Genomic DNA, 6,000 nt, shown 5'->3' on the forward strand with positions numbered 1-6,000 from the left:
TTATGACTTAGTCAAACTTGTTCAACTCAAGCAAAATATTACACATTATTTGATAATTTTATTTAATTCAAATAATGATGTGTAGCTTTCCAAGGTTTATAGCAATTGTTTGACTCTATTAAATATTCAAAACTAATAAATAATATGAAAGTACACTATTTTATAATCAAAAAGAGGTTTCAAAAGTAATGATTATAGATCAATTTTGAAGTGCTACAAAAAGAAATATCAATTGTATACACTCAAAATCGGTCTGGAGATAATTAATTAAATACATAGTGAATTTAATTAACAAACCTTCTTAATTAATTAAATACGCAGTGATTTAATTAATTCCCCTTTTTATTCTTCTACTTGTAAATAAATCTAAGGAATTATTTATATAGTTCATTTCAATAATCCCCCTTGGTTAATTAATTCCCCCACATTAAATTCATTTCTCCTATTCCTATTATTAAATCAACAAATTAAATCATTTGTTGAATTTAATTATCCATTCCCAATTATTTGAATTTTTAAATTCAAATGAGCACATGGTTCCTAACTTTAACCGTCTAGCCTAATCACCCTCTAACCTAACCCATCCAACCTAAACTCTGGTCTAAACAACCCTATCCCTTCCAACTTGCACATCCTAACCTCTTTCTAACCCATTTGGAGTGTTCACCCTCTCTTGAATACACATGGCATTTTGGCCACATGTCTTGTACCCCTTGACACTTGCCCTCTCATGGGCATTTTTTTAAGACTCTTGGACACTTGTCACCCTAGGGATGACACGTGTCTCTCCCTCCAACCTTCTCTCCAACTCCTTCATCCTTAGCCCTTGATATCTCCAAATCAAATCTTGACCATCAATTCTTGCCACCTCGGCTTTGCCCTTGGAAATCCTATAAATACCCCCCATTCTCAATCAATCAAGACCTGACACTTAGCTTAATTTTGCATTGTTACTCTCTTGTATGTTAAATATGATCATTTGAATAGATTAGCAATTATCATAACAATATCATAGCATCTTAGTATTAAATCAAGATAATCTTACATTTATCATAAATCATGTAACTATTCACATCTTAGGTAGTCATTTTGATGGTCATGTTGCTTGTTGAGAGCCACCTCTTTTGATCTTCAAAATCCTCAGGATTAGAGGAAGATGGGACATTATAAAGAGGGCACAATTTGCATTTTTAAATTGTAATTTGCTTTCTATTTCAATACTTGTCTCATTTATGTTTTGTTTAATGCTTTGCACACTATTTAGACATACATTAATTGGCACCCACCATGGGACTGAGCCCCAAATTTTAACAATTTCTTGCAGATTTTCCTTTGATAGGTACATGCAAAAAAACTACTCTAGCGCTTTGAGGAGGAATTTCAGCATTCTTAACCTGCAGATCAACACATAAGGGAGTTCTTTAAGCACATACATCACTTATAATAGTGCTTTGATTTCATAAATTAGCATTCAGGTAGTTCAAACTAGCATTTTGCTTGCATGAAATAGTGTTTTAATGGCATATATTAGTGCTTAAATGCATTACTTTAGCGTTTTCAGCCATGCCTACAAAATGATAATTCCTCGAGACTAATTTTTCGTCATTAGTTATGAAACCTTACGTAGCCAAAGACTCAATCATGAACTACTAACATTGTTTATGTAGCCTTATGATATTGCATTTCTTTTAGTTAAAATAGTCACAGAGACTAATTAAAAGAGAAAAGAACAAACATGTCTTACGTGTCTTTGATGATAGGTGAGTATGCTCTCACCTTCCTTGGGTGATCAGAAAGGTAGACTCGTCATTTTATTTCATTAGTGCGTATCTTTAGCATGTCTGCCTCCCAAGTAGCCTATAAGGTCGGGTGAGAGGGAACGACCCAAGTGGGAATGGCTAAAGCCAAGTACTCCAACCCACTAAAAAATAAAAATAATTTTGATGAAAATCGGAGTTAATGACAGTGTGCATTGATAGCCTTCCCCCAGTATCCTTGAGATATGTAAAGCCTTTGTTATTAAAGTTGGGAAGCCTCCTAAGGGAGTTTATCATTTGTCACGTTGAACGATGCCCTTACTAGGACCTCTTTTAGCTAGAAGCCACCTGGTTCACCTTTGAATACTTTTATTTTCTCAGTGCAAGGAGGGGGAAAAATTTCTTCCAAAGACACTCACCATATGTACCCTCTTGAGCTTATGTGTGAACTCCCCTTTTGAGTACTTGTTGCAAGGTTCCTAGTGGGATTCCACTAGCTCTCACAAAGTAAAAAACACGAACACCCTTTAGGGGGTGACAAGGCTGTGTGAGCTGAAAGGGTACCAAGATGTGGGCTGAGAAATAAAAGTGAAGCCAAATTTCCTTAAGATAGAATTGTTTGATGTGTCTCTTTGCTATATACCTGTGAAATGTTGGGCTTTCTTCAAAGCCTCGAACATACACTTGATGTGTAACTTGGTGACAAAGACAATCTGTTGACAATCTGGCTTCTGTGTTTTTTAATCAAATCAAGATATCATCCATTGGAACTTAGCAAAAACTTCAAACACAAAGTTCAAAGTGTTGGAATAACACATTTCATAGTAGTGTAGCATTCTAAGTCTAAACATCAGTATTCTAAGTCTAAACATCAACGTTCTAAGCCTAAACATCAACATTCTGGGTTTAGGAATCAGCATTTCAGGTCTATAAGATAGTGTTTTCAGTTCAAAAAGTAGTGTTTTGGGCTAAAAAATTAGCATTTTTAGTCAAAACTCTAGCATTTTGGGTGAGGCAACATAGCGTTCTAAGGTGCAAGAATAGCATTCCACTTGAGCAATTTAGCGTTCTGGTATTTTCTTTTAGTGTTTTGAGAAAATTTAACAAAACAGAGAGAAAAGACTACCCTTTTCAGAAAGTTAAACATAGTTTTGGGCACCTCTTTTTCCCAAGCACTTATTAGGTTATATTTGTCAAGACGGATTTGAAACTAGGCATAACAGGTTTTACAAGTATACATCTCAAACAATTTTAGGATCTAAATATCTCAAGTGCATAATCAAACATCTTTGATAACTAATCTCTCAGACATAGTTTCTTACCAGGATTTATCATCCTTCAGCATGAAACTACAGTGCTACATCAGATTAACCTAGTTCTCTAAATAGGATATATCTTTCCTATTAGACTTGGTCAAATCATAGCAAAATTTTGCACTCCAAACAAGGATTAAAAAAAACTTACAAATTCTCAAATACTTGTATGATCATTTCTTGTCGTTTGAAAAAGAAGAAACTTAGTCAAAAGGCAATCTTGAAAAAGAGAAAATTTATCTACATAAATTGCAAACTCTTATTGAAACATTGCATATTCCTACACTGTTATCGTAATTATATGTGTGTTTGTGGAAATGAGTTTGGTGATGAACCTCTGAGAATGTGTGCCTTGGAACAAAGATCGAGATTATCATAATATCTCAATAAAAGTGATCGAATCATCTTGTCATATTTACCTCAACAACTAACTACCTATTGAGTCACAATTTCAAAAATCAAACCTTTCAAAATATTTAGATCACTTGTATACCCATATTAATCAGGGCTCATAAAACAAAAAATCAAAGGAAAGGAAAGAAAAACACCTACAATGGAAGAGGAAAATCCTTTCTTCCATCGATTTGGACATGAAGATGAGGAGGAAGAAATGATTGATGAAGCACTTAGAGAAATACAACAAGATCTCAAATTTGGGAAATTTATGGAAAAGATGTTAGAAACTGAAAATGAGAAATATTTCTTGATGCTAGCTAATTTAGGTGCTAAACTACCTCAAAACTTTAACATAGCGAATTTAAGACAGAATGCAGAATCAAGTGCTACCCGAAATACTGATGATCGGCCTAAGGATACATTAAATCACACTCATAATGAAACCAATGATGGGACAAGAAACCACTGTGAAAGAATAAATAATATTGACAATCCTCTTTTTACACTTACTCAACAAATGCAAACACTCTTTGGAGGCGGGAAAAGCGAGACCGGGTGACCAGGACCTAATCCCACTTTAGCCAACACATTGGGAATACAAAAGAGCCTAGGGAGATAGCTCACTTTGGCTACTTATTGTGAGAAAGAGAGAGCCAAGGATTATCTCTTGAGGTTTCTATTCCTCGTGTTTTATGTGATGAGAAAAATTAGGGTTTGAATGATCTACTAGAGTAGGAGATGAACAATGAAGCATATATGAACTGAAATTGAACAAACTTGCAGATCTGAAACTGAGATACTGAGATCAGAGGAGGGGGAGAAATTTGGATGTGTACTTGATGCTAAAAACTGAGCCAAACTGACTAGGACCAGGGTGCCACACCACTGTCCCTGAGAACGTGACAGAAAGTTGCAACTGAGAGGATGTAATTCTGAGAACCTGAGCCTATACCCTGTCAAAAATCACTGATTTTGAGGGGGATCATGGTACCACGCCACTATCCTGAGCAGGACCAGAGTGCCACGCCCCTTTCCTTGATAGTTTTGAGCAATTCTGAGACTTCTAGGTGGTACTTGTGCCTTTTTCCCAATCTGAAACTCCTTATGGGTGCATGTTTCTACACCTGCAACTAAAAAGAGAGGGTTTGGGGTGGTTATATAGGGTTTTTCCTCAGTCAAACCCCTTGTGTTGGTGATTTCCACCTCCACAAATAGTCTATTTGTATAGTAAAATAGTGTGTGGAGGAATCTTGTGTGTGTGCAAGACCCTAAAATGAAAGCAACCCTAAAGAGGAAACTCTAATTGTTTATAATTGACAAAGTAAATGCTCTAAATCAATGATGCAAAGTGATTTGAAGCATGAATGTAAATATGTAAATTGATGTAATGAAGCTCATGAAAAGACATAAAAATAACATGAAACCATACCCAACCTCTAAGGGAGGGGTACAAGTCAATTGTCAGTCGTTGATCTCCTATTATTCTTCAATGTCTACAAGGCTCCTAATTGATGATGAATACTTGATGAAATGTTGTTGAATGTTGTTGAATGTTGTTGAAGACTCCACATAGGCTTCTCTTTCACTACATAAAAAGCTCCTCGTGCTCCAAAAACCTGCTCTTAGATTCTTAGATCCATCCCGTCAAACGAAGAAAGAGAACTCTTATGTATGAAACCCTAGATCTTAATTTCGTCTTTAGGCCAACCTATTATTTGAATTTCCCTCTAATCTTTTGGGGTTAAGCATTATAATATCATAGGATTATGCTCCCAAAATTTTGGGGAAAATATCGGGGACCATGTGCAATGTGCACATGGTCCGACCAACTTTTCACTAAATTTTCAGGGTCGTTAGATATGATGATATTAGAGCAAATCCCAAATTTACAACTGATTTCAAGGTGTTTTGATATGTGAAATCGAGCCTTAAAGGTCGAAATAGGACATAATTAGGGTTATGATTTAATAGTTTATAGGAGGAATAAAATAAAAAGGGGCACACTTAGGGTAAAGGGCCCAATTTTATGATGTGGGGAGTGATAAAATATGACTTTAGATTTAATTAAATTAATTAATTAAATGCTTAAAGGGAAATTACAATGCAAGATGCAAACATGCTAAGGCGGGTGCTAAGATAAGTGTGGAATTGTACCACCCTAGCAAGGGTGTACAATTTACGACACTACATTTAGCCCCCACTTTAGCGGTCATATGACACTACATGCATATGAAAGCTAAAGTAAAGAAAAGTAAACATTCATGAAAAAGGATATATCCACAAGTTGCGGATGAATCCCCCAGTGGTATCTGTTGTACACAGTTAGGAACTGCACACTACAAAACCACATGTTAGATAAAATCACAAAATCACCTAAATGCTTCGAGGGTAGCTATATGCCCCCTGTTTCGGCTTGCTAATTTAGTGAGTTGAAACAGGGTATCATGTTTACCACATCAAATTATGAAAGAAGATTGATGACAAATGCTCACAAGAAGATTTGATACAAGATCAAAAACTAAATGGATAATCAT

Source organism: Cryptomeria japonica, chromosome 1 (genome assembly GCF_030272615.1).
Source record: "Cryptomeria japonica chromosome 1, Sugi_1.0, whole genome shotgun sequence".
Taxonomy (NCBI): domain Eukaryota; kingdom Viridiplantae; phylum Streptophyta; class Pinopsida; order Cupressales; family Cupressaceae; genus Cryptomeria; species Cryptomeria japonica.